The sequence below is a fragment of the Pseudophryne corroboree genome, unplaced genomic scaffold, assembly GCF_028390025.1.
Source record: "Pseudophryne corroboree isolate aPseCor3 unplaced genomic scaffold, aPseCor3.hap2 scaffold_370, whole genome shotgun sequence".
NCBI lineage: Eukaryota > Metazoa > Chordata > Amphibia > Anura > Myobatrachidae > Pseudophryne > Pseudophryne corroboree.
In genome coordinates this window covers 188,463-216,079 of record NW_026970022.1, presented here as the reverse complement: position 1 = coordinate 216,079, position 27,617 = coordinate 188,463, and the positions used below count along the sequence as shown (strand labels likewise).

Sequence of the window (27,617 nt, the reverse complement as noted above, 5' to 3'; positions counted from 1 at the left end):
GCCCCTTTTCTCTTTTCATATGCAGACGAGGGTTGAAGCTAACTTTGACCCACTGCTTGGATGACATCACCGTATGCAAATCCATCTGCTGCAGGCCTTCCCCCAGGAATGCTTGTACTAGTTGTTGCATTTGGTTTGTTGTTTGGGGGTGCTTCAGTATTAGGCAGCCTTCTGCCCTCCCATGTTTATCTGGAAATATGTGTTCTCCCTGCAGTTGTTGTCCCCAGATGAGAGTTCCCTTGTGCTGCCTCAGTTGAATCTCCTTTACTTGACAGAGATGTGCCTGAGCAGCGGCCCTCCCCAGCCCTATCCAAAATCATACTTATTTTGCATAGGCGATACCATGGTCATGAAGATTGTTCTCCCAGGGTGAGGTTCATTCATTGCATTCTGGGTATGCTGACCCCTGTGATTTCCCCAAATGTGGGAAACTCGACTGCATTATTTGTGGTAGTGGGGGACTGTGTTTGTGCTTTCCTCTGGACAGCTCTGGTAAAAGTCAGATTTATTTGTCTCAGATCTTCCTCTAGCCTTGTTCTTCTTTCGAGAGTTCCCTTGTGCTGCCTCAGTTGGATCTCTTTCACTTGACAGGGGGGTGCCAGAGCAGCGACCCTCCTCAGCTCTAGCCCAACTCCTACTTACCTGCCAGGTGAGATACTTTGATCATGAAGGTGCTTCTCCCAGGGCAAGGCTCACCCATTGCACTCTGGGTGTGGTGCCCCTGCGATTTCCCCAAATGTGGGAAGCTTGACTGCATAATTTGTGTTTCCCCTGGTCAGCTCTCGTATAATTCAGATCTCTTTGTCTCAGGTCTCTCTCCAGCCTAGTTTGCTGTCTGTTTCCACTTCTTTTTTCATGAGCCCCTCCCTTTTATACCCTTGTGCACTATCCTGACTTCTCCTCCTGTCTGCTTACTTTGTGCCTTCCAATGCACAATGCAAACTACAGGTAGTGCTGCAGGGCCCACACCCTTTTACTTGCCGTACAGAGCAGCTCTGGAGCTGTTACAGTGCCCAGCTGCTGCAAGAAATCAGCTTGAATGCTTCAGGGGCTGGGGCATAGCCAACATGAGCCCCACACCGAAGGAGGGTGGAGGTGTTTAATGTGAACTAGGGGTCATCCAAGCGCCGCAAAAGGCCGCCATGCCCTGCACGCCCCTTTTCTCTTTTCATATGCAGACGAGGGTTGAAGCCAACTTTGACCCACTGCTTGGATGACATCACCGTATGCAAATCCATCTGCTGCAGGCCTTCCCCCAGGAATGCTTGCACTAGTTGTTGCATTTGGTTTGTTGTTTGGGGGTGCTTCAGTATTAAGCAGCCTTCTGCCCTCCCATGTTCATCTGAAAATATGTGTTCTCCCTGCAGTTGTTGTCCCCAGATGAGAGTTCCCTTGTGCTGCCTCAGTTGAATCTCCTTTACTTGACAGAGATGTGCCTGAGCAGCGGCCCTCCCCAGCCCTATCCCAAATCATACTTATTTTGCATAGGAGATACCATGGTCATGAAGATTGTTCTCCCAGGGTGAGGTTCATTCATTGTATTCTGGGTATGCTGACCCCTGTGATTTCCCCAAATGTGGGAAACTCGACTGCATTATTTGTGGTAGTGGGGGACTGTGTTTGTGCTTTCCTCTGGTCAGCTCTGGTAAAAGTCAGATTTATTTGTCTCAGATCTTCCTCTAGCCTTGTTCTTCTTTCGAGAGTTCCCTTGTGCTGCCTCAGTTGGATCTCTTTCACTTGACAGGGGGGTGCCCGAGCAGCGACCCTCCCCAGCTCTAGCCCAACTCCTACTTACCTGCCAGGTGAGATACTATGATCATGAAGGTGCTTCTCCCAGGGCAAGGCTCACCCATTGCACTCTGATTTCCCCAAATGTGGGAAGCTTGACTGCATAATTTGTGTTTCCCCTGGTCGGCTCTCGTATAATTCAGATCTCTTTGTCTCAGGTCTCTCTCCAGCCTAATTTGCTGTCTGTTTCCACTTCTTTTTTCATGAGCCCCTCCCTTTTATACCCTTGTGCAATATCCTGACTTCTCCTCCTGTCTGCTTTCTTTGTGCCTTCCAATGCACAATGCAAACTACAGGTAGTGCTGCAGGGCCCACACCCTTTTACTTGCCTTACAGAGCAGCTCTGGAGCTGTTACAGTGCCCAGCTGCTGCAAGAAATCAGCTTGAATGCTTCAGGGGCTGGGGCATAGCCAACATGAGCCCCACACCGAAGGAGGGTGGAGGTGTTTAATGCGAACTAGGGGTCATCCAAGCGTCGCAAAAGGCCGCCATGCCCTGCACGCCCCTTTTCTCTTTTCATATGCAGACGAGGGTTGAAGCCAACTTTGACCCACTGCTTGGATGACATCACCGTATGCAAATCCATCTGCTGCAGGCCTTCCCCCAGGAATGCTTGCACTAGTTGTTGCATTTGGTTTGTTGTTTGGGGGTGCTTCAGTATTAGGCAGCCTTCTGCCCTCCCATGTTCATCTGAAAATATGTGTTCTCCCTGCAGTTGTTGTCCCCAGATGAGAGTTCCCTTGTGCTGCCTCAGTTGAATCTCCTTTACTTGACAGAGATGTGCATGAGCAGCGGCCCTCCCCAGCCCTATCCCAAATCATACTTATTTTGCATAGGAGATACCATGGTCATGAAGATTACTCTCCCAGGGTGAGGTTCATTCATTGCATTCTGGGTATGCTGACCCCTGTGATTTCCCCAAATGTGGGAAACGCGACTGCTTTATTTGTTGGTAGTGGGGGGACTGTGTTTGTGCTTTCTTCTGGTCAGCTCTGGTAAAAGTCAGATTTCTTTGTCTCAGATCTTCCTCTAGCCTTGTTCTTCTTTCGAGAGTTCCCTTGTGCTGCCTCAGTTGGATCTCCTTCACTTAACAGGGGGGTGCCCGAGCAGCGACCCTCCCCAGCTCTAGCCCAACTCCTACTTACCTGCCAGGTGAGATACTATGATCATGAAGGTGCTTCTCCCAGGGCAAGGCTCACCCATTGCACTCTGGGTGTGCTGCCCCTGCGATTTCCCCAAATGTGGGAAACTTGACTGCATAATTTGTGTTTCCCCTGGTCGGCTCTCGTATAATTCACATCTCTTTGTCTCAGGTCTCTCTCCAGCCTAGTTTGCTGTCTGTTTCCACTTCTCTTTTCTTGAGCCGCTCCCTTCTATGCCCTTGCGCACTATCCTGACTTCTCCCGTCTGCTTACTTTGTGCCTTCCTACGCACAATGCGAACTACAGGTAGTGCTGCAGGGCCCACACCCTTTTAGTTGCCTTACAGAGCAGCTCTGGAGCTGTTACAGTGCCCAGCTGCTGCAAGAAATTAGCTTGAATGCTTCAGGGGCTGGGGCATAGCCAACATGAGCCCCACACCGAAGGAGGGTGGAGGTGTTTAATGCGAACTAGGGGTCATCCAAGCGCCGCAAAAGGCCGCCATGCCCTGCATAACCCTTTTCTCTTTTCATATGCAGATGAGGGTTCCAGCCAACTTTGGCCCACTGCTTGGATGACATCACCGTATGCAAATCCGTCTTCTGCAGACCTTCACCCAGGAATGCTTTTACTAGTTGTTGCATTTGGTTTGTTGTTTGGGGGTGCTTCAGTATTAGGCAGCCTTCTGTCCTCCCATGTTCATCTGAAAATATGTGTTCTCCCTGCAGTTGTTGTCCCCAGATGAGAGTTCCCTTGTGCTGCCTCAGTTGAATCTCCTTTACTTGACAGAGATGTGCCTGAGCAGCGGCCCTCCCCAGCCCTATCCCAAATCATACTTATTTTGCATAGGAGATACCATGGTCATGAAGATTGTTCTCCCAGGGTGAGGTTCATTCATTGCATTCTGGGTATGCTGACCCCTGTGAATTTCCCAAATTTGGGAAACTCGACTGCATTATTTGTGGTAGTGGGGGACTGTGTTTGTGCTTTCCTCTGGTCAGCTCTGGTAAAAGTCAGATTTCTTTGTCTCAGATCTTCCTCTAGCCTTGTTCTTCTTTCGAGAGTTTCCTTGTGCTGCCTCAGTTGGATCTCCTTCACTTGACAGGGGGGTGCCCGAGCAGCGACCCTCCCAAGCTCTAGCCCAACTCCTACTTACCTGCCAGGTGAGATACTATAATCAGGAAGGTGCTTCTCCCAGGGCAAGGCTCACCCATTGCACTCTGGGTGTGCTGCTCCTGCGATTTCCCCAAATGTGGGAAACTTGACTGCATAATTTGTGTTTCCCCTGGTCGGCTCTCGTATAATTCAGATCTCTTTGTCTCAGGTCTCTCTCCAGCCTAGTTTGCTGTCTGTTTCAACTTCTCTTTTCTTGAGCTGCTCCCTTCTATGCCCTTGCGCACTATCCTGACTTCTCCCGTCTGCTTACTTTGTGCCTTCCAATGCACAATGCAAACTACAGGTAGTGCTGCAGGGCCCACACCCTTTTACTTGCCGTTCAGAGCAGCTCTGGAGCTGTTACAGTGCCCAGCTGCTGCAATAAATCAGCTTGAATGCTTCAGGGGATGGGGCATGGCCAACATGAGCCCCACACCAAAGGAGGGTGGGGGTGTTTAATGCGAACTAGGGGTCATCCAAGCACCGCAAAAGGCCGCCATGCCCTGCACGCCCCTTTTCTCTTTTCATATGCAGATGAGGGTTGAAGCCAACTTTGACCCACTGCTTGGATGACATCACCGTATGCAAATCCGTCTTCTGCAGAACTTACCCCAGGAATGCTTGCACTAGTTGTTGCATTTGGTTTGTTGTTTGGGGGTGCTTCAGTATTAGGCAGCCTTCTGCCCTCCCATGTTCATCTGAAAATATGTGTTCTCCCTGCAGTTGTTGTCCCCAGATGAGAGTTCCCTTGTGCTGCCTCAGTTGAATCTCCTTTACTTGACAGAGATGTGCATGAGCAGCGGCCCTCCCCAGCCCTATCCCAAATCATACTTATTTTGCATAGGAGATACCATGGTCATGAAGATTACTCTCCCAGGGTGAGGTTCATTCATTGCATTCTGGGTATGCTGACCCCTGTGATTTCCCCAAATGTGGGAAACGCGACTGCTTTATTTGTTGGTAGTGGGGGACTGTGTTTGTGTTTTCCTCTGGTCAGCTCTGGTAAAAGTCAAATTTCTTTGTCTCAGATCTTCCTCTAGCCTTGTTCTTCTTTCGAGAGTTTCCTTGTGCTGCCTCAGTTGGATCTCCTTCACTTGACAGGGGGGTGCCCGAGCAGCGACCCTCCCCAGCTCTAGCCCAACTCCTACTTACCTGCCAGGTGAGATACTATGATCATGAAGGTGCTTCTCCCAGGGCAAGGCTCACCCATTGCACTCTGGGTGTGCTGCCCCTGCGATTTCCCCAAATGTGGGAAACTTGACTGCATAATTTGTGTTTCCCCTGGTCAGGTCTCGTATAATTCAGATCTCTTTGTCTCAGGTCTCTCTCCAGCCTAGTTTGCTGTCTTTTTCAACTTCTCTTTTCTTGAGCTGCTCCCTTTTATACCCTTGTGCACTATCCTGACTTCTCCTCCTGTCTGCTTACTTTGTGCCTTCCAATGCGCAATGCAAACTACAGGTAGTGCTGCAGGGCCCACACCCTTTTACTTGCCTAACAGAACAGCTCTGGAGCTGTTACAGTGCCAAGCTGCTGCAAGAAATCAGCTTGAATGCTTCAGGGGATGGGGCATGGCCAACATGAGCCCCACACCGAAGGAGGGTGGGGGTGTTTAATGCGAACTAAGGGTCATCCAAGCGCCGCAAAAGGCCGCCATGCCCTGCATACCCCTTTTCTCTTTTCATATGCAGATGAGGGTTCCAGCCAACTTTGGCCCACTGCTTGGATGACATCACCGTATGCAATTCCGTCTTCTGCAGAACTTCCCCCAGGAATGCTTGTACTAGTTGTTGCATTTGGTTTGTTGTTTGGGGGTGCTTCAGTATTAGGCAGCCTTCTGCCCTCCCATGTTCATCTGAAAATATGTGTTCTCCCTGCAGTTGTTGTCCCCAGATGAGAGTTTCCTTGTGCTGCCTCAGTTGAATCTCCTTTACTTGACAGAGATGTGCATGAGCAGCGGCCCTCCCCAGCCCTATCCCAAATCATACTTATTTTGCATAGGAGATACCATGGTCATGAAGATTGTTCTCCCAGGGTGAGGTTCATTCATTGCATTTTGGGTATGCTGACCCCTGTGATTTCCCCAAATGTGGGAAACTCGACTGCATTATTTGTGGTAGTGGGGGACTGTGTTTGTGCTTTCCTCTGGTCAGCTCTGGAAAAAGTCAGATTTCTTTGTCTCAGATCTTCCTCTAGCCTTGTTCTTCTTTCGAGAGTTCCCTTGTGCTGCCTCAGTTGGATCTCTTTCACTTGACAGGGGGGTGCCCGAACAGCGACTTTCCCCAGCTCTAGCCCAACTCCTACTTACCTGCCAGGTGAGATACTATGATCATGAAGGTGCTTCTCCCAGGGCAAGGCTCACCCATTGCACTCTGGGTGTGCTGCCCCTGCGATTTCCCCAAATGTGGGAAACTTGACTGCATAATTTGTGTTTCCCCTGGTCGGCTCTCGTATAATTCAGATCTCTTTGTCTCAGGTCTCTCTCCAGCCTAGTTTGCTGTCTGTTTCCACTTCTCTTTTCTTCAGCCGCTCCCTTCTATACCCTTGTGCACTATCCTGACTTCTCCTCCCATCTGCTTACTTTGTGCCTTCCAATGCACAATGCAAACTACAGGTAGTGCTGCAGGGCCCACACCCTTTTACTTGCCTTACAGAGCAGCTCTGGAGCTGTTACAGTGCCCAGCTGCTGCAAGAAATCAGCTTGAATGCTTCAGGGGATGGGCATGGCCAACATGAGCCCCACACCAAAGGAGGGTGGAGGTGTTTAATGCGAACTAGGGGTCATCCAAGCACCGCAAAAGGCCGCCATGCCCTGCACGCCCCTTTTCTCTTTTCATATGCAGATGAGGGTTGAAGCCAACTTTGACCCACTGCTTGGATGACATCACCGTATGCAAATCCGTCTTCTGCAGAACTTCCCCCAGGAATGCTTGGACTAGTTGTTGCATTTGGTTTGTTGTTTGGGGGTGCTTCAGTATTAGGCAGCCTTCTGCCCTCCCATGTTCATCTGAAAATATGTGTTCTCCCTGCAGTTGTTGTCCCCAGATGAAAGTTCCCTTGTGCTGCCTCAGTTGAATCTCCTTTACTTGACAGAGATGTGCATGAGCAGCGGCCCTCCCCAGCCCTATTCCAAATCATACTTATTTTGCATAGGAGATACCATGGTCATGAAGATTTTTCTCCCAGGGTGAGGTTCATTCATTGCATTTTGGGTATGCTGACCCCTGTGATTTCCCCAAATGTGGGAAACTTGACTGCATTATTTGTGGTAGTGGGAGACTGTGTTTGTGCTTTCCTCTGGTCAGCTCTGGTAAAAGTCAGATTTCTTTGTCTCAGATTTTCCTTTAGCCTTGTTCTTCTTTCGAGAGTTCCCTTGTGCTGCCTCAGTTGGATCTCCTTCACTTTACAGGGGGGTACCCGAGCAGCGACCCTCCCCAGCTCTAGCCCAACTCCTACTTACCTGCCAGGTGAGATACTATGATCATGAAGGTGCTTCTCCCAGGGCAAGGCTCACCCATTGTACTCTGGGTGTGCTGCTCCTGCGATTTCCCCAAATGTGGGAAACTTGACTGCATAATTTGTGTTTCCCCTGGTCGGCTCTCGTATAATTCAGATCTCTTTGTCACAGGTCTCTCTCCAGCCTAGTTTGCTGTCTGTTTCCACTTCTCTTTTCTTCAGCCGCTCCCTTCTATACCCTTGTGCACTATCCTGACTTCTCCTCCCGTCTGCTTACTTTGTGCCTTCCAATGCACAATGCAAACTACAGGTAGTGCTGCAGGGCCCACACCCTTTTACTTGCCTTACAGAGCAGCTCTGGAGCTGTTACAGTGCCCAGCTGCTGCAAGAAATCAGCTTGAATGCTTCAGGGGATGGGGCATGGCCAACATGAGCCCCACACCAAAGGAGGGTGGAGGTGTTTAATGCGAACTAGGGGTCATCCAAGCACCGCAAAAGGCCGCCATGCCCTGCACGCCCCTTTTCTCTTTTCATATGCAGATGAGGGTTGAAGCCAACTTTGACCCACTACTTGGATGACATCACCGTATGCAAATCCGTCTTCTGCAGAACTTCCCCCAGGAATGCTTGCACTAGTTGTTGCATTTGGTTTGTTGTTTGGGGGTGCTTCAGTATTAGGCAGCCTTCTGCCCTCCCATGTTCATCTGAAAATATGTGTTCTCCCTGCAGTTGTTGTCCCAAGATGAGAGTTCCCTTGTGCTGCCTCAGTTGAATCTCCTTTACTTGACAGAGATGTGCATGAGCAGCGGCCCTCCCCAGCCCTATTCCAAATCATACTTATTTTGCATAGGAGATACCATGGTCATGAAGATTTTTCTCCCAGGGTGAGGTTCATTCATTGCATTTTGGGTATGCTGACCCCTGTGATTTCCCCAAATGTGGGAAACTTGACTGCATTATTTGTGGTAGTGGGAGACTGTGTTTGTGCTTTCCTCTGGTCAGCTCTGGTAAAAGTCAGATTTCTTTGTCTCAGATTTTCCTTTAGCCTTGTTCTTCTTTCGAGAGTTCCCTTGTGCTGCCTCAGTTGGATCTCCTTCACTTTACAGGGGGGTACCCGAGCAGCGACCCTCCCCAGCTCTAGCCCAACTCCTACTTACCTGCCAGGTGAGATACTATGATCATGAAGGTGCTTCTCCCAGGGCAAGGCTCACCCATTGTACTCTGGGTGTGCTGCTCCTGCAATTTCCCCAAATGTGGGAAACTTGACTGCATAATTTGTGTTTCCCCTGGTCGGCTCTCGTATAATTCAGATCTCTTTGTCTCAGGTCTCTCTCCAGCCTAGTTTGCTGTCTGTTTCAACTTCTCTTTTCTTGAGCCGCTCCCTTCTATGCCCTTGCGCACTATCCTGACTTCTCCTCCCGTCTGCTTACTTTGTGCCTTCCAATGCACAATGCAAACTACAGGTAGTGCTGCAGGGCCCACACCCTTTTACTTGCCTTACAGAGCAGCTCTGGAGCTGTTACAGTGCCCAGCTGCTGCAAGAAATCAGCTTGAATGCTTCAGGGGCTGGGGCATAGCCAACATGAGCCCCACACCGAAGGAGGGTGGAGGTGTTTAATGCAAACTAGGGGTCAGACAAGCGCCGCAAAAGGCCACCATGCCCTGCACGCCCCTTTTCTGTTTTCATATGCAGACGAGGGTTGAAGCCAACTTTAACCCACTGCTTGGATGACATCACCATATGCAAATCCATCTGCGGCAGGCCTTCCCCCAGGAATGCTTGCACTAGTTGTTGCATTTGGTTTGTTGTTTGGGGGTGCTTCAGTATTAGGCAGCCTTCTGCCCTCCCATGTTCATCTGAAAATATGTGTTCTCCCTGCAGTTGTTGTCCCAAGATGAGAGTTCCCTTTTGCTGCCTCAGTTGAATCTCCTTTACTTGACAGAGATGTGCATGAGCAGCGGCCCTCCCCAGCCCTATTCCAAATCATACTTATTTTGCATAGGAGATACCATGGTCATGAAGATTTTTCTCCCAGGGTGAGGTTCATTCATTGCATTTTGGGTATGCTGACCCCTGTGATTTCCCCAAATGTGGGAAACTTGACTGCATTATTTGTGGTAGTGGGAGACTGTGTTTGTGCTTTCCTCTGGTCAGCTCTGGTAAAAGTCAGATTTCTTTGTCTCAGATTTTCCTTTAGCCTTGTTCTTCTTTCGAGAGTTCCCTTGTGCTGCCTCAGTTGGATCTCCTTCACTTTACAGGGGGGTACCCGAGCAGCGACCCTCCCCAGCTCTAGCCCAACTCCTACTTACCTGCCAGGTGAGATACTATGATCATGAAGGTGCTTCTCCCAGGGCAAGGCTCACCCATTGTACTCTGGGTGTGCTGCTCCTGCGATTTCCCCAAATGTGGGAAACTTGACTGCATAATTTGTGTTTCCCCTGGTCGGCTCTCGTATAATTCAGATCTCTCTGTCTCAGGTCTCTCTCCAGCCTAGTTTGCTGTCTGTTTCCACTTCTCTTTTCTTCAGCCGCTCCCTTCTATACCCTTGTGCACTATCCTTGCAATGGTACAAGACAGCTTTTCCTTGCCAATATCTCTCTTTTGCAAAGAGCTGCGCATTGGAAAATTCAGGGCTATGTCGTGTAGATTATGGCCTAACAGGAGGCTTTAAAATTTTCTTTCTAGTGACCTTCGTTTGGGAGAAAAATGCAAAGGTACAAGACAGCTTTTCCTTGCCAATATCTCTCTTTTGCAAAGAGCTGCGCATTGGAAAATTCAGGGCTATGTCGTGGATTTTTGAAAGAAAACAATACTGTCAATATACTATTAAAACAAATTAAAATGGTAAAAGTTATTGTACTTTAAGTAAAAATAAAAGCTAAAATATCAATCCCAGTTTTGGATTACTTTAATGAACAAAAAAAAATGCATATAGCAAAGGATAGTTTCAATCTGCCTACCTCTGGGTTATGGGCCCAGCATGCTTCCATTGCAGTACTCTGCTGCACATGTAAGTGCAAGAGATCCTGAAGCACTCACTCATCATGCGAAAGTACCAATGTGTTTCTTCATTGGTTGCTGGAAGAAACATCTTACAAACACTCTCCAGATTATTGACTTTTTAAAGTTTTTCTAGGAAACGTTCTAGATGAATGCTTATTAGTCTTTGTCAGTATATACTTTTTGCAAAGTGTCTCTGTGGCGCAATCGGTTAGTGTGTTCAGCTATTAATCAAAAGGTTGGTGGTTCAATCCCACCCAGGGACGTAATTGACCTTGTGATCAGATTTTGGTGATATTTAAGTAGACAAGTCAAAATTGCAAACCCCCTCTTATGGTGTAGGGTACCTGGCCTTCTCTGATGTAATCAGAGTTAGATTTGATTCAGTGATTTTATAAAAACAGCTAGGAAGCACAATTTAGCAGTGGGTTGCAGAGAAAAAGAAATATGCTGGCAGAAAAATCCAATTGAGTGATTAAACAGCTCTTCATTTTCTGGCTTTATTTTTATGCTAACTAATTTGTTCTCTGAAAAGTGTCCACAAAGCCAAGTATCTGATTAACATATTTGTAGTGATGGTTTTTCACCTATTACTAAATTAAACTTGCTTCATTGGAAAGGCAGCAAGATGCATCCTCATTTCAATATCTACTGAAATAATACAGGTTGACACCAGGAAACATTAACGCCACTGCATCCTTGCTGCTTTCTCATGTGGAAGTCTGTTTAATGTGAAAACAAGGTGATATCTAATTAGCACACAGGTAAGGAATTAAGAAAATCTTTATTTAAGGGTGAAGATGTTTCTCACAAAATCGTTGCCCCAATGCATCATTGAAATTCAAGCTGGAAAGATGATTTTAATATATCACTTGTACATTTTGTATTGCTCTTCTGGTGACAATGTAGTTTGCTTTTGTCAATTACCATTTTAATAATCGGGTAAAGAAAATTAATTGGATTTTTGAAAGAAAACAATACTGTCAATATACTATTAAAACAAATTAAAATGGTAAAAGTTATTGTACTTTAAGTAAAAATAAAAGAGCAAAAATATCAATCCCAGTTTTGGAAAATTCAGGGCTATGTCGTGTAGATGATGGCCTAACAGGAGGCTTTAAAATTTTCTTTCTAGTGCCCTTCGTTTGGGAGAAAAATGCAAAGGTACAAGACAGCTTTTCCTTGCAAATATCTCTCTTTTGCAAAGAGCTGCGCATTAAAAAATTCAGGGCTATGTCGTGTAGATGATGGCCTAACAGGAGGCTTTAAAATTTTCTTTCTAGTGCCCTTCGTTTGGGAGAAAAATGCAATGGTACAAGACAGCTTTTCCTTGCCAATATCTCTCTTTTGCAAAGAGCTGCGCATTGGAAAATTCAGGGCTATGTCGTGTAGATGATGGCCTAACAGGAGGCTTTAAAAAAAATTTTCTAGTGTCCTTCGTTTGGGAGAAAAATGCAATGGTACAAGACAGCTTTTCCTTGCCAATATCTCTCTTTTGCAAAGAGCTGCGCATTGGAAAATTCAGGGCTATGTCGTGTAGATGATGGCCTAACAGGAGGCTTTAAAATTTTCTTTCTAGTGTCCTTCGTTTGGGAGAAAAATGCAAAGGTACAAGACAGCTTTTCCTTGCCAATATCTCTCTTTTGCAAAGAGCTGCGCATTGGAAAATTCAGGGCTATGTCGTGTAGATGATGGCCTAACAGGAGGCTTTAAAATGTTCTTTCTAGTGTCCTTCGTTTGGGAGAAAAATGCAATGGTACAAGACAGCTTTTCCTTGCCAATATCTCTCTTTTGCAAAGAGCTGCGCATTGGAAAATTTAGGGCTATGTCGTGTAGATGATGGCCTAACAGGAGGCTTTAAAATTTTCTTTCTAGTGTCCTTCGTTTGGGAGAAAAATGCAAAGGTACAAGACAGCTTTTCCTTGCCAATATCTCTCTTTTGCAAAGAGCTGCGCATTGGAAAATTCAGGGCTATGTCGTGTAGATGATGGCCTAACAGGAGGCTTTAAAATTTTCTTTCTAGTGTCCTTCGTTTGGGAGAAAAATGCAAAGGTACAAGACAGCTTTTCCTTGCCAATATCTCTCTTTTGCAAAGAGCTACGCATTGGAAAATTCAGGGCTATGTCGTGTAGATGATGGCCTAACAGGAGGCTTTAAAATTTTCTTTCTAGTGTCCTTCGTTTGGGAGAAAAATGCAAAGGTACAAGACAGCTTTTCCTTGCCAATATCTCTCTTTTGCAAAGAGCTACTCATTGGAAAATTCAGGGCTATGTCGTGTAGATGATGGCCTAACAGGAGGCTTTAAAATTTTCTTTCTAGTGCCCTTCGTTTGGGAGAAAAATGCAAAGGTACAAGACAGCTTTTCCTTGCCAATATCTCTCTTTTGCAAAGAGCTGCGCATTAAAAAATTCAGGGCTATGTCGTGTAGATGATGGCCTAACAGGAGGCTTTAAAATTTTCTTTCTAGTGCCCTTCGTTTGGGAGAAAAATGCAATGGTACAAGACAGCTTTTCCTTGCCAATATCTCTCTTTTGCAAAGAGCTGCGCATTGGAAAATTCAGGGCTATGTCGTGTAGATGATGGCCTAACAGGAGGCTTTAAAATTTTCTTTCTAGTGTCCTTCGTTTGGGAGAAAAATGCAATGGTACAAGACAGCTTTTCCTTGCCAATATCTCTCTTTTGCAAAGAGCTGCGCATTGGAAAATTCAGGGCTATGTCGTGTAGATGATGGCCTAACAGGAGGCTTTAAAATTTTCTTTCTAGTGTCCTTCGTTTGGGAGAAAAATGCAAAGGTACAAGACAGCTTTTCCTTGCCAATATCTCTCTTTTGCAAAGATCTGCGCATTGGAAAATTCAGGGCTATGTCGTGTAGATGATGGCCTAACAGGAGGCTTTAAAATGTTCTTTCTAATGTCCTTCGTTTGGGAGAAAAATGCAATGGTACAAGACAGCTTTTCCTTGCCAATATCTCTCTTTTGCAAAGAGCTGCGCATTGGAAAATTTAGGGCTATGTCGTGTAGATGATGGCCTAACAGGAGGCTTTAAAATGTTCTTTCTAGTGTCCTTCGTTTGGGAGAAAAATGCAATGGTACAAGACAGCTTTTCCTTGCCAATATCTCTCTTTTGCAAAGAGCTGCGCATTGGAAAATTCAGGGCTATGTCGTGTAGATGATGGCCTAACAGGAGGCTTTAAAATGTTCTTTCTAGTGTCCTTCGTTTGGGAGAAAAATGCAAAGGTACAAGACAGCTTTTCCTTGCCAATATCTCTCTTTTGCAAAGATCTGCGCATTGGAAAATTCAGGGCTATGTCGTGTAGATGATGGCCTAACAGGAGGCTTTAAAATGTTCTTTCTAGTGTCCTTCGTTTGGGAGAAAAATGCAATGGTACAAGACAGCTTTTCCTTGCCAATATCTCTCTTTTGCAAAGAGCTGCGCATTGGAAAATTTAGGGCTATGTCGTGTAGATGATGGCCTAACAGGAGGCTTTAAAATGTTCTTTCTAGTGTCCTTCGTTTGGGAGAAAAATGCAATGGTACAAGACAGCTTTTCCTTGCCAATATCTCTCTTTTGCAAAGAGCTGCGCATTGGAAAATTCAGGGCTATGTCGTGTAGATGATGGCCTAACAGGAGGCTTTAAAATGTTCTTTCTAGTGTCCTTCGTTTGGGAGAAAAATGCAATGGTACAAGACAGCTTTTCCTTGCCAATATCTCTCTTTTGCAAAGAGCTGCGCATTGGAAAATTCAGGGCTATGTCGTGTAGATGATGGCCTAACAGGAGGCTTTAAAATTTTCTTTCTAGTGTCCTTCATTTGGGAGAAAAATGCAAAGGTACAAGACAGCTTTTCCTTGCCAATATCTCTCTTTTGCAAAGAGCTACGCATTGGAAAATTCAGGGCTATGTCGTGTAGATGATGGCCTAACAGGAGGCTTTAAAATTTTCTTTCTAGTGACCTTCGTTTGGGAGAAAAATGCAATGGTACAAGACAGCTTTTCCTTGCCAATATCTCTCTTTTGCAAAGAGCTGCGCATTGGAAAATTCAGGGCTATGTCGTGTAGATGATGGCCTAACAGGAGGCTTTAAAATTTTCTTTCTAGTGCCCTTCGTTTGGGAGAAAAATGCAATGGTACAAGACAGCTTTTCCTTGCCAATATCTCTCTTTTGCAAAGAGCTGCGCATTGGAAAATTCAGGGCTATGTCGTGTAGATGATGGCCTAACAGGAGGCTTTAAAATTTTCTTTCTAGTGTCCTTCGTTTGGGAGAAAAATGCAAAGGTACAAGACAGCTTTTCCTTGCCAATATCTCTCTTTTGCAAAGAGCTACGCATTGGAAAATTCAGGGCTATGTCGTGTAGATGATGGCCTAACAGGAGGCTTTAAAATTTTCTTTCTAGTGACCTTCGTTTGGGAGAAAAATGTAAAGGTACAAGACAGCTTTTCCTTGCCAATATCTCTCTTTTGCAAAGAGCTGCGCATTGGAAAATTCAGGGCTATGTCGTGTAGATGATGGCCTAACAGGAGGCTTTAAAATTTTCTTTCTAGTGACCTTCGTTTGGGAGAAAAATGCAAAGGTACAAGATAGCTTTTCCTTGCCAATATCTCTCTTTTGCAAAGAGATGCGCATTGGAAAATTCAGGGCTATGTCGTGTAGATGATGGCCTAACAGGAGGCTTTAAAATTTTCTTTCTAGTGACCTTCGTTTGGGAGAAAAATGCAAAGGTACAAGACAGCTTTTCCTTGCCAATATCTCTCTTTTGCAAAGAGCTGCGCATTGGAAAATTCAGGGCTATGTCGTGTAGATGATGGCCTAACAGGAGGCTTTAAAATTTTCTTTCTAGTGCCCTTCGTTTGGGAGAAAAATGCAATGGTACAAGACAGCTTTTCCTTGCCAATATCTCTCTTTTGCAAAGAGCTGCGCATTGGAAAATTCAGGGCTATGTCGTGTAGATGATGGCCTAAAAGGAGGCTTTAAAATTTTCTTTCTAGTGTCCTTCGTTTGGGAGAAAAATGCAAAGGTACAAGACAGCTTTTCCTTGCCAATATCTCTCTTTTGCAAAGAGCTACGCATTGGAAAATTCAGGGCTATGTCGTGTAGATGATGGCCTAACAGGAGGCTTTAAAATTTTCTTTCTAGTGTCCTTCGTTTGGGAGAAAAATGCAAAGGTACAAGACAGCTTTTCCTTGCCAATATCTCTCTTTTGCAAAGAGCTACGCATTGGAAAATTCAGGGCTATGTCGTGTAGATGATGGCCTAACAGGAGGCTTTAAAATTTTCTTTCTAGTGACCTTCGTTTGGGAGAAAAATGCAAAGGTACAAGACAGCTTTTCCTTGCCAATATCTCTCTTTTGCAAAGAGCTGCGCATTGGAAAATTCAGGGCTATGTCGTGTAGATGATGGCCTAACAGGAGGCTTTAAAATGTTCTTTCTAGTGTCCTTCGTTTGGGAGAAAAATGCAATGGTACAAGACAGCTTTTCCTTGCCAATATCTCTCTTTTGCAAAGAGCTGCGCATTGGAAAATTCAGGGCTATGTCGTGTAGATGATGGCCTAACAGGAGGCTTTAAAATTTTCTTTCTAGTGTCCTTCGTTTGGGAGAAAAATGCAAAGGTACAAGACAGCTTTTCCTTGCCAATATCTCTCTTTTGCAAAGAGCTACTCATTGGAAAATTCAGGGCTATGTCGTGTAGATGATGGCCTAACAGGAGGCTTTAAAATTTTCTTTCTAGTGCCCTTCGTTTGGGAGAAAAATGCAAAGGTACAAGACAGCTTTTCCTTGCAAATATCTCTCTTTTGCAAAGAGCTGCGCATTAAAAAATTCAGGGCTATGTCGTGTAGATGATGGCCTAACAGGAGGCTTTAAAATTTTCTTTCTAGTGCCCTTCGTTTGGGAGAAAAATGCAATGGTACAAGACAGCTTTTCCTTGCCAATATCTCTCTTTTGCAAAGAGCTGCGCATTGGAAAATTCAGGGCTATGTCGTGTAGATGATGGCCTAACAGGAGGCTTTAAAAAAATTTTTCTAGTGTCCTTCGTTTGGGAGAAAAATGCAATGGTACAAGACAGCTTTTCCTTGCCAATATCTCTCTTTTGCAAAGAGCTGCGCATTGGAAAATTCAGGGCTATGTCGTGTAGATGATGGCCTAACAGGAGGCTTTAAAATTTTCTTTCTAGTGTCCTTCGTTTGGGAGAAAAATGCAAAGGTACAAGACAGCTTTTCCTTGCCAATATCTCTCTTTTGCAAAGAGCTGCGCATTGGAAAATTCAGGGCTATGTCGTGTAGATGATGGCCTAACAGGAGGCTTTAAAATGTTCTTTCTAGTGTCCTTCGTTTGGGAGAAAAATGCAATGGTACAAGACAGCTTTTCCTTGCCAATATCTCTCTTTTGCAAAGAGCTGCGCATTGGAAAATTTAGGGCTATGTCGTGTAGATGATGGCCTAACAGGAGGCTTTAAAATTTTCTTTCTAGTGTCCTTCGTTTGGGAGAAAAATGCAATGGTACAAGACAGCTTTTCCTTGCCAATATCTCTCTTTTGCAAAGAGCTGCGCATTGGAAAATTCAGGGCTATGTCGTGTAGATGATGGCCTAACAGGAGGCTTTAAAATTTTCTTTCTAGTGTCCTTCGTTTGGGAGAAAAATGCAAAGGTACAAGACAGCTTTTCCTTGCCAATATCTCTCTTTTGCAAAGAGCTACGCATTGGAAAATTCAGGGCTATGTCGTGTAGATGATGGCCTAACAGGAGGCTTTAAAATTTTCTTTCTAGTGTCCTTCGTTTGGGAGAAAAATGCAAAGGTACAAGACAGCTTTTCCTTGCCAATATCTCTCTTTTGCAAAGAGCTTCTCATTGGAAAATTCAGGGCTATGTCGTGTAGATGATGGCCTAACAGGAGGCTTTAAAATTTTCTTTCTAGTGCCCTTCGTTTGGGAGAAAAATGCAAAGGTACAAGACAGCTTTTCCTTGCCAATATCTCTCTTTTGCAAAGAGCTGCGCATTAAAAAATTCAGGGCTATGTCGTGTAGATGATGGCCTAACAGGAGGCTTTAAAATTTTCTTTCTAGTGCCCTTCGTTTGGGAGAAAAATGCAATGGTACAAGACAGCTTTTCCTTGCCAATATCTCTCTTTTGCAAAGAGCTGCGCATTGGAAAATTCAGGGCTATGTCGTGTAGATGATGGCCTAACAGGAGGCTTTAAAATTTTCTTTCTAGTGTCCTTCGTTTGGGAGAAAAATGCAATGGTACAAGACAGCTTTTCCTTGCCAATATCTCTCTTTTGCAAAGAGCTGCGCATTGGAAAATTCAGGGCTATGTCGTGTAGATGATGGCCTAACAGGAGGCTTTAAAATTTTCTTTCTAGTGTCCTTCGTTTGGGAGAAAAATGCAAAGGTACAAGACAGCTTTTCCTTGCCAATATCTCTCTTTTGCAAAGAGCTGCGCATTGGAAAATTCAGGGCTATGTCGTGTAGATGATGGCCTAACAGGAGGCTTTAAAATTTTCTTTCTAGTGTCCTTCGTTTGGGAGAAAAATGCAAAGGTACAAGACAGCTTTTCCTTGCCAATATCTCTCTTTTGCAAAGAGCTGCGCATTGGAAAATTCAGGGCTATGTCGTGTAGATGATGGCCTAACAGGAGGCTTTAAAATGTTCTTTCTAGTGTCCTTCGTTTGGGAGAAAAATGCAATGGTACAAGACAGCTTTTCCTTGCCAATATCTCTCTTTTGCAAAGAGCTGCGCATTGGAAAATTTAGGGCTATGTCGTGTAGATGATGGCCTAACAGGAGGCTTTAAAATTTTCTTTCTAGTGTCCTTCGTTTGGGAGAAAAATGCAATGGTACAAGACAGCTTTTCCTTGCCAATATCTCTCTTTTGCAAAGAGCTGCGCATTGGAAAATTCAGGGCTATGTCGTGTAGATGATGGCCTAACAGGAGGCTTTAAAATTTTCTTTCTAGTGTCCTTCGTTTGGGAGAAAAATGCAAAGGTACAAGACAGCTTTTCCTTGCCAATATCTCTCTTTTGCAAAGAGCTACGCATTGGAAAATTCAGGGCTATGTCGTGTAGATGATGGCCTAACAGGAGGCTTTAAAATTTTCTTTCTAGTGTCCTTCGTTTGGGAGAAAAATGCAAAGGTACAAGACAGCTTTTCCTTGCCAATATCTCTCTTTTGCAAAGAGCTTCTCATTGGAAAATTCAGGGCTATGTCGTGTAGATGATGGCCTAACAGGAGGCTTTAAAATTTTCTTTCTAGTGCCCTTCGTTTGGGAGAAAAATGCAAAGGTACAAGACAGCTTTTCCTTGCCAATATCTCTCTTTTGCAAAGAGCTGCGCATTAAAAAATTCAGGGCTATGTCGTGTAGATGATGGCCTAACAGGAGGCTTTAAAATTTTCTTTCTAGTGCCCTTCGTTTGGGAGAAAAATGCAATGGTACAAGACAGCTTTTCCTTGCCAATATCTCTCTTTTGCAAAGAGCTGCGCATTGGAAAATTCAGGGCTATGTCGTGTAGATGATGGCCTAACAGGAGGCTTTAAAATTTTCTTTCTAGTGTCCTTCGTTTGGGAGAAAAATGCAATGGTACAAGACAGCTTTTCCTTGCCAATATCTCTCTTTTGCAAAGAGCTGCGCATTGGAAAATTCAGGGCTATGTCGTGTAGATGATGGCCTAACAGGAGGCTTTAAAATTTTCTTTCTAGTGTCCTTCGTTTGGGAGAAAAATGCAAAGGTACAAGACAGCTTTTCCTTGCCAATATCTCTCTTTTGCAAAGATCTGCGCATTGGAAAATTCAGGGCTATGTCGTGTAGATGATGGCCTAACAGGAGGCTTTAAAATGTTCTTTCTAGTGTCCTTCGTTTGGGAGAAAAATGCAATGGTACAAGACAGCTTTTCCTTGCCAATATCTCTCTTTTGCAAAGAGCTGCGCATTGGAAAATTTAGGGCTATGTCGTGTAGATGATGGCCTAACAGGAGGCTTTAAAATGTTCTTTCTAGTGTCCTTCGTTTGGGAGAAAAATGCAATGGTACAAGACAGCTTTTCCTTGCCAATATCTCTCTTTTGCAAAGAGCTGCGCATTGGAAAATTCAGGGCTATGTCGTGTAGATGATGGCCTAACAGGAGGCTTTAAAATTTTCTTTCTAGTGTCCTTCATTTGGGAGAAAAATGCAAAGGTACAAGACAGCTTTTCCTTGCCAATATCTCTCTTTTGCAAAGAGCTACGCATTGGAAAATTCAGGGCTATGTCGTGTAGATGATGGCCTAACAGGAGGCTTTAAAATTTTCTTTCTAGTGACCTTCGTTTGGGAGAAAAATGCAATGGTACAAGACAGCTTTTCCTTGCCAATATCTCTCTTTTGCAAAGAGCTGCGCATTGGAAAATCCAGGGCTATGTCGTGTAGATGATGGCCTAACAGGAGGCTTTAAAATTTTCTTTCTAGTGTCCTTCGTTTGGGAGAAAAATGCAAAGGTACAAGACAGCTTTTCCTTGCCAATATCTCTCTTTTGCAAAGAGCTACGCATTGGAAAATTCAGGGCTATGTCGTGTAGATGATGGCCTAACAGGAGGCTTTAAAATTTTCTTTCTAGTGACCTTCGTTTGGGAGAAAAATGCAAAGGTACAAGACAGCTTTTCCTTGCCAATATCTCTCTTTTGCAAAGAGCTGCGCATTGGAAAATTCAGGGCTATGTCGTGTAGATGATGGCCTAACAGGAGGCTTTAAAATGTTCTTTCTAGTGTCCTTCGTTTGGGAGAAAAATGCAATGGTACAAGACAGCTTTTCCTTGCCAATATCTCTCTTTTGCAAAGAGCTGCGCATTGGAAATGACATTGCTAAATTCCCTTGTCGTATAAACAACCCTTATGAAGCTAAGAACACTGTACGCTGTTTACTTAAGAAATACCGTAATGATACGCTATTTGCGTAACGATCGCTCAGCCGTAGGCGAGACGCTCAAGCGTCACGTTCGCTCACGGCCCAGTGATCACAGGACACGTTATTGGTTATGTCTAGGGGAAAGATTCGCTATGGCGTAGCATACGCTCGAGACCACGAGGAGGTCACCAGCGATGCAGACGCTCACAACACTATACCTTGATATTAAACCTTATACCGATGAAACACACAGAATACCTTAATGTGAGTACAGGGTGTAAATGCAACCTTGTGTAGCCTGACTACCTACAAAGCTGTTTGAGCGTCACCGACGCTCAAGTGAACACTTAACACTATAGTAAATACACTGATACTGGTTTAGGGTTCCAAAGCCTATTATCTGTATTATATCTAGTATACTTGTAAAAGAGTAACACAGTACAAATGATACACTACAATATAACAAAGACTTCCTAACCAAACACCTAACTAAGGGATAAACTACAATGCTATCCTGGTCTAACACAATACAATACCATACTATAATACTACGAAGTATTTAAGAGAAAAGAGGAGAGAGAGAGATAGAGAGAGAGAGAGAAAGAGAGATATTGGCTCGCAGAAAGACAATGATTACGGAGAGAACTTACGCACAAAGGGTATGATCGCCTGCGCCTCGATATCCAGCTCCCGATTATCAGCAGATAACCGTTGATGAGAGAGTGAGAGCTGGATGTGGTCGGCCTGCCTATTTATGCCCCACACACAATGCAATCTCCTGGTCCTACAATCCTACAGTTTATTGGACACAGGAATTCGGCCCTGTACTGTAACCAAAGGTCATAGGGTGATTCATACAGGTGGGCTGTGACGATTTCCAACAGCTCAGGTGGGTGGGGAACTGGGTTTCCCGCCGCATACCTGAGTATGTGCAAATCATAGAAATGGACATAAACTTCTTATGTCCATAACTATTCGCACGAGCGATTAATACGCTCCAAACCAACACCGGAATATTGCTAATTAAATACTCTTCCGATGGATACCAAACACTGCTGTATGACTCCTGTTAGACCCTTCGTGCAATACAAAGAGGGATTCCTCCGCTCAGGGACATTCTATCTAAACCAAACTTACAGAAACTATTGAGGGGAACATGATCTATAAACTACATTAATTGTGAACTTTTGTAACGAATGAGTCGCACGCTACGATCACATAAACTCTACCGTAAATGCGCATACTGCGCGTGCGAGTGCACGCTATTGCGGGTATGCGCTTCCACGGGAGAGCGTACGCATGCGCAGCACGGACCAGTGTGCGGTGCAAATATGGCAGTGTGCATTAAGACATTTTTCTGACTTCGACAGTCCACCCTTTGGCAGTCAATAATAACTGCCACAAAATATTTAAGGAGAAAAATGTAAGTCAGGGGTTAATTGATTTCCATGGTGGGGTAAGGAAGAAGAGAGGAGTAGGTGTGAAAAGGGTATGACCTAGTGAGAGAGTAGGAGCATGTGTGTATGAGTCCATGTTTGGAGGGTCATGTATCATCGTGCCGTACGTGTGGTAAATCAAGCTTCGAGGTATTGCGAAGTATACATTTGAATTCCTTCTTATCCTGTGGTACAGGTCTGTGGATGGGCTGTCAAACTCTACCGAGCTCATTTCGGCTGTGGTTGTAACACAATGGGGATGCACATTTTAGTTGATGATACATGAATTGGGGGGGGTATGTGGTTGCTGCTATCTGTGCCTGTATTCCCTATCGACTATGTGTGTTATTACCTGAGGGTTACAGAGATGAAGATAAAGAACACTTACGAAAAATGCAATGATATTCTATGTCAGGTTAATGTACGTCCGTCGATTGAGGTCTTGATTGGTGTCGGTTGATTGGAGTCTTCTTCTTTGTGCTTTTGCTCATAAATCGTGAGTAAAGCAAACAACGTCCATGGATTTACAAAAAATGTTGGGCTAGCGTGATTTTAAAGTTCCTAGGGAAACTGGGGTACCCATGGCATTGTCCATCAAAATCTTGTATATCAGGTCGTCTGCTCTTCTTCTTTCCATCTTTCCGTTGTCGGCCCCTTGGCTCATCAAATCCTTCGTCTACGTGGGTCTTTGTACCTCGGAGGAAAACATAGAAATGGGTGAAAGACGGACCGTATACTCATTATATCATTACGTCATGGTTTCTAGCATTGGGTCATAAATCAAATCCAGGTTAATTACAGTTTCCTCACTCCTTAAGCTCATCACTTTCGTACTTTGCTTGCACCTCATCAAAGCCTGCCCGCATCTAAATATCAATCCAATAGATATAACGACACCCAAAATACATAGGAGAAACTTTCCAACATCCATTATGACTCCTTGAGCCCAGTCTCCTAAACCGGAGAACCAATTTCGCGGGTTCAACCATGACACCCAACTAGTCAGCTCATTACCTACAGCAGCAAGGGTGAGATTGTGTTTTCGACGAAATTCCCACTTTAATTGCAGAATATCGTCCATCTTTTGGTCTATGACCTCTACCGGATCCTCGGTACTATTTGTGATATACGTGCAACACTTTATGCCGTACTGTGTTGCCAATGTAACACAATATCCGCCTGTTACTGCTGTAAGGTAATTAAGAATCATCCTATGCTGAACTAGTTCTGTTTTGTAAGCTTGAAGTTCTCTTCCAGTGTATCTAAACGTGTCATCATACATTTCAGTGATATTATCTAACAAATTGGCGAGTGCGGAAATGTATCTATAATTCATCACACCTCGAGCGGTGCGAGTGAAATCTAACGCTACCAGAACCTGAATCCCGGTGGATTCATGGATAAGATCAGAGGCCGGATGCTCTAACCTTTCTGACAGTTGTCTTTTAACTCGGTGTTCGTAGTGAGTGTGAGTATAAGGAGCTTGGGCACCACGGTGTATGTCCTTCATTTTGTCATGTGTAACAGTCATCACTTCAGGCAATACTTTTCCAATATAACACAATCCTTCAGAGTTTGGGGCAAGCCACTTGTACGCCTTTCTCCCGCATATGAAATATGCATCATCGGGGAGAACATAAGGGACGGAGAAGGACATGACCATGTTACAAACCTTCCAGGTGAAATCTCCTGACCCTAATTCTTCCATCTGTCTAATGCACGTATCGGTTTGTACGATATGTGCACAGTATCCTGGTGATACCTCTCCAACTTTAGTAATCCTATTTCCTAAGGTATATCGATACCGGAAAGATTTTCCTCTACTGGCTATGTGGCGTACGAGCTCTGTATCTGTAGGCATTCTATCTGCTCTGTGTGAAAAGGTCATGGTAAGGTTGCTCCATGACACTTCCCAATTTCCCGGTTTTCTGGGATTGGAGATGTTAAAACATAAGAGGGACCTATCCACATGGTATTGGTGGAGCTTCAAACTAGGAGGGCTGGAGATGTTAAACCTCCGGTCCACCGGTCTCCCACCACTTAGCTCAAGTACCTCCCCTAACGTTAAAGGAAATGGTACTAGCCCTGATTTGCTGTGACCCTGAGGTACTTGAGAGCATACCCAACAATCTGTTTGGTTTAACACGTTACCCACTAGAGAGTGATAGTCACTCAATGGATGCCGGTCCATATGGATATTAAAACTAGATTGGCATTTCTTTATGCATCCATCTTCAACCAGATTATCACAGAGCCTACAGATACAATTTTCTTCAGCTAACAATCCATCACAATTTCTTCTATCGGATCGTTTTCTGATACTCGCCTTTGCTTGTTGGCTTGGTTGATCTTGGAAAACTACGCCTCCATCATCATAATCGGAACCCATTCCAGAACCTCTTTCGACCTCTATGGTACTCTCGCCGGAACAGACTGCTCTGGTCAACATCATGGTTAACATCAAAATCCGGATCACAGTCTCTTGGGGCAAGTCCATCTTTGAGGAGGAAATAGAGAAGAATGAGAAGGGGGAAACAGAAATTTTAAGGGAGAGGGGATGGGAAGTGGAGAAAAACAATAAAAGGGAGAGGGGAGTCGACAACTGCTTCCGGTCTTCAAGGCTCAGGTGCCGCCTCAGTCCTCCTGGAACAGACACTCCAGTGATACAACCTCTACCGTCTGTTCCTTATCACGGGACTTCTCTGGATCAGCAACCTTCTTGCAGTGGGATGAATGGACCCAAGTCTCTCTCTCAGCAACCTTCAATGCTGTGGTGCTAGTCAATAAGACCTGGTATGGTCCTTCCCATCTATCAATAAGACAACCTGAGCGTAGAAAATTTCGTATCATTACATAATCCCCAGGTTCAATGTCATGACAATTACTATCTGGTAAATCAGGAATCACCAACTTCAGATTATCATTTTGATTCCTCAACTGCTTACTCATGTTAATCAAGTATTTGACAGTTACTTCATTGTTACATTTCAAATCATCCTGAGGGTTAATCATGACATGCGGTTGTCGACCAAACAGAATTTCAAAAGGAGACAGATTAAGAGGGGACCTGGGAGTGGTTCTGATGCTATACAAAACAATGGGTAAAGCTTCTGGCCACGTCAATCCTGTCTCTGCCATTACTTTACTCAATTTATTTTTAATAGTGCTGTTCACTCTTTCGACCTTCGCACTCGCCTGTGGACGGTACGGAGTGTGCAGCTTGCTATCAATTCCCATCAACTTACACATTCCTTGAAAGACATCACCTGTAAAATGGGTACCCCTATCACTTTCAATGATTCTAGGGATACCATATCTACATACAAATTCCTGCACAATTTTCTTAGCTGTAAACATAGCGGTATTTGTAGCTGCTGGAAAAGCCTCGACCCAATTCGAGAAAACATCTATGCAAACAAGTACATATTTCAAATTTCTACATGGGGGTAATTGAATGAAGTCAATTTGTATTACTTGGAAAGGGCCGCCGGCAGGTGGGATATGGGATGGTTCTGTTGGTATTGCTTTTCCAATATTCTTTCTCAGACAGGTAAGGCATGACATTGCTCTTTTACTCGCATGAGAGGAGAATCCTGGGGCGCACCAGTATGCTCTTACCAATTTGCACATCCCCTCCTTGCCTAGATGAGTCAGCCCGTGAGCTGCCTCAGCCAGACACGGAAGGTATGCCCTGGGGGCCACTGGTTTACCATGTCCATCCGTCCAGAGCCCTGAGGACTCCTGGCCATATCCCTTTGCCTTCCAGACTGCCTTCTCCTGAGTGGAACACAAATTCTGCATTTCACACAACTTTTGTGTGTTGATGGTATTAAATACCATCAGTTGTGTGGTGTCTGTCCGTATGGGGGTAGCAGCTGCAAGCTTTGCAGCTTCGTCTGCTCGGCTGTTACCAAGGGATACTGGGTCTTGACTATATGTATGTGCTTTACATTTGATAACAGCCACTCTGTCGGGTTCCTGTATCGCTGTTAGAAGCCTTTTTATATGAGTTGCATGCGCTATCGGTGTGCCAGCTGCCGTCATGAAGTTTCTGAGCCGCCATAGGGCTCCGAAATCATGGACTACCCCGAACGCGTATCTAGAATCGGTGTAGATATTGGCAGACTTACCCTTAGCCAATTCACATGCTCTGGTTAGGGCGACCAGTTCAGCAACCTGGGCTGAGTGAGGTGGGCCTAGCGGTTCCGCTTCTATGGTGTCTTGGTCATCTACGACTGCGTATCCAGTACACAAGTCTCCCGAGTCTGACTGTCTGTGACAACTACCGTCCGTGTAGAACGTGAGTTCTGCATCTTCTAGTGGATTGTCACTGATGTCAGGCCTTGCGGTAAAATTTTGGGTCAAATATTCCATACAATCATGTGTATCCTCCTTTGTATTAAATCCTCCTTCCCCATCACTCTCACCTCCCACCCTTTGTGCCTGTCCAGGCACACCTGGGAGAAATGTTGCAGGGTTTAATGCGCTGCATCTCCTTATGGTGATGTTTACTGGGGCCATTAATGCCAATTCCCATCTCGTAAACCTTGCTGATGAGACATGTCTGGTTTGGGCAGAATTTAATAAGGCCGATACCGCATGTGGTGTATGGATTGTGAGGTTGTGGCCTAGCACGACATCTTCGCTTTTCGTCACTAGCAATGCTATCGCCGCAATGCTACGCAAGCATTTGGGGAGGGATCGCGCTACCGTGTCTAGCTGAGCGCTGTAGTATGCAATTGGCCTGCTGGCATCACCGTGTTTTTGTGTTAGTACACCTGCTGCGCACCCAGCACTTTCTGTTCCATATAGTTCAAAGGGTTTCCCATAGTCTGGCATACCTAATGCTGGTGCCTGTGTTAGGCATTGCTTGAGTCTCTCAAATGCTGCTTCAGATTCGTCTGTATGCGAAATCCGATCAGGTTTGTTTGAGGAGACCATTTCCTGCAAAGGTAGCGCCAATATGGAAAACCCTGGGATCCAATTACGGCAATACCCACACATACCTAAAAACGTCCTGATCTGTTGCTGGGTTTGTGGCAGTGTCATGTCTCTAATGGCTTGGATTCTATCAGCGGTCAGGTGTCTCAGTCCTTGTGTTAGACAGTGTCCCAAGTATTTTACCTTAGCTTGGCATAATTGCAACTTGTCTTTGGAGACCTTGTGACCTGTGTCTGAAAGATGAAACAGGAGCTGTTTCGTATCCTTCAGGGATGCCTCCAATGAATCAGAACACAGTAGTAGATCATCCACGTACTGTATCAACACTGATCCACTTTCCGGTTGGAAAGACTGTAAACAATCATGCAAAGCCTGAGAAAATATACTTGGACTATCTATGAAACCTTGGGGTAACCGAGTCCACGTGTATTGGACTCCTCTGTATGTGAATGCAAACAAATATTGGCTGTCAGGGTGCAGAGGTACCGAAAAGAAAGCGGAGCAGAGGTCAATAACAGTGAAAAATTTGGCAGTGGGAGGAATTTGCATTAGGATGACAGCTGGATTAGGCACTACGGGGAACTGACTCTCGACTATTTTGTTAATCCCCCTTAGATCCTGCACTAGCCTGTAACCCCTCCCCCCACTCTTTTTAACAGGGAAGATGGGACTATTTGCTGTGCTGGACGTTCTTACTAGAATGCCCTGTTGTAGCAAGCGCTCTATTACCGGGAAAACTCCTAACTCCACCTCTGGCTTCAGAGGATACTGTGGGATTTTTGGAGTTATCCTACCATCTTTTACTTGTACTACTACTGGAGCTACATTTGCCATTAATCCAGTGTC

At 44.9% G+C, this 27,617-nt stretch overlaps 16 non-coding genes and 1 pseudogene across 16 annotated transcripts; all 17 read left to right on the top strand.

The window, feature by feature from the left end:
• Nucleotides 1-318: 318 nt before the first annotated feature.
• LOC135021391 (U1 spliceosomal RNA) lies at nucleotides 319-482 on the top strand. Its single transcript, XR_010218643.1, has one exon. It is a non-coding gene; the product is annotated as a U1 spliceosomal RNA (small nuclear RNA).
• Nucleotides 483-634: 152 nt separating this feature from the next.
• Nucleotides 635-797, top strand: LOC135021573 (U1 spliceosomal RNA). The gene has a single exon (XR_010218802.1). It is a non-coding gene; the product is annotated as a U1 spliceosomal RNA (small nuclear RNA).
• A 674-nt stretch (nucleotides 798-1,471) lies between these two features.
• On the top strand, nucleotides 1,472-1,635 carry LOC135021666 (U1 spliceosomal RNA). The gene has a single exon (XR_010218888.1). It is a non-coding gene; the product is annotated as a U1 spliceosomal RNA (small nuclear RNA).
• A 972-nt stretch (nucleotides 1,636-2,607) lies between these two features.
• LOC135021473 (U1 spliceosomal RNA) lies at nucleotides 2,608-2,773 on the top strand. The gene has a single exon (XR_010218723.1). It is a non-coding gene; the product is annotated as a U1 spliceosomal RNA (small nuclear RNA).
• Nucleotides 2,774-2,925: 152 nt separating this feature from the next.
• On the top strand, nucleotides 2,926-3,067 carry LOC135021500 (U1 spliceosomal RNA; annotated as a pseudogene).
• A 692-nt stretch (nucleotides 3,068-3,759) lies between these two features.
• On the top strand, nucleotides 3,760-3,923 carry LOC135021408 (U1 spliceosomal RNA). The gene has a single exon (XR_010218660.1). It is a non-coding gene; the product is annotated as a U1 spliceosomal RNA (small nuclear RNA).
• A 152-nt stretch (nucleotides 3,924-4,075) lies between these two features.
• On the top strand, nucleotides 4,076-4,238 carry LOC135021529 (U1 spliceosomal RNA). The gene has a single exon (XR_010218766.1). It is a non-coding gene; the product is annotated as a U1 spliceosomal RNA (small nuclear RNA).
• A 671-nt stretch (nucleotides 4,239-4,909) lies between these two features.
• LOC135021490 (U1 spliceosomal RNA) lies at nucleotides 4,910-5,074 on the top strand. Its single transcript, XR_010218739.1, has one exon. It is a non-coding gene; the product is annotated as a U1 spliceosomal RNA (small nuclear RNA).
• Nucleotides 5,075-5,226: 152 nt separating this feature from the next.
• LOC135021482 (U1 spliceosomal RNA) lies at nucleotides 5,227-5,389 on the top strand. Its single transcript, XR_010218732.1, has one exon. It is a non-coding gene; the product is annotated as a U1 spliceosomal RNA (small nuclear RNA).
• Nucleotides 5,390-6,063: 674 nt separating this feature from the next.
• Nucleotides 6,064-6,227, top strand: LOC135021424 (U1 spliceosomal RNA). Its single transcript, XR_010218675.1, has one exon. It is a non-coding gene; the product is annotated as a U1 spliceosomal RNA (small nuclear RNA).
• A 152-nt stretch (nucleotides 6,228-6,379) lies between these two features.
• On the top strand, nucleotides 6,380-6,542 carry LOC135021478 (U1 spliceosomal RNA). The gene has a single exon (XR_010218728.1). It is a non-coding gene; the product is annotated as a U1 spliceosomal RNA (small nuclear RNA).
• A 673-nt stretch (nucleotides 6,543-7,215) lies between these two features.
• Nucleotides 7,216-7,379, top strand: LOC135021443 (U1 spliceosomal RNA). Its single transcript, XR_010218694.1, has one exon. It is a non-coding gene; the product is annotated as a U1 spliceosomal RNA (small nuclear RNA).
• Nucleotides 7,380-7,531: 152 nt separating this feature from the next.
• On the top strand, nucleotides 7,532-7,694 carry LOC135021512 (U1 spliceosomal RNA). Its single transcript, XR_010218751.1, has one exon. It is a non-coding gene; the product is annotated as a U1 spliceosomal RNA (small nuclear RNA).
• A 674-nt stretch (nucleotides 7,695-8,368) lies between these two features.
• On the top strand, nucleotides 8,369-8,532 carry LOC135021442 (U1 spliceosomal RNA). Its single transcript, XR_010218693.1, has one exon. It is a non-coding gene; the product is annotated as a U1 spliceosomal RNA (small nuclear RNA).
• Nucleotides 8,533-8,684: 152 nt separating this feature from the next.
• LOC135021497 (U1 spliceosomal RNA) lies at nucleotides 8,685-8,847 on the top strand. Its single transcript, XR_010218746.1, has one exon. It is a non-coding gene; the product is annotated as a U1 spliceosomal RNA (small nuclear RNA).
• Nucleotides 8,848-9,521: 674 nt separating this feature from the next.
• On the top strand, nucleotides 9,522-9,685 carry LOC135021441 (U1 spliceosomal RNA). Its single transcript, XR_010218692.1, has one exon. It is a non-coding gene; the product is annotated as a U1 spliceosomal RNA (small nuclear RNA).
• Nucleotides 9,686-9,837: 152 nt separating this feature from the next.
• Nucleotides 9,838-10,000, top strand: LOC135021511 (U1 spliceosomal RNA). Its single transcript, XR_010218750.1, has one exon. It is a non-coding gene; the product is annotated as a U1 spliceosomal RNA (small nuclear RNA).
• The last annotated feature ends 17,617 nt before the right edge of the window (nucleotides 10,001-27,617 follow it).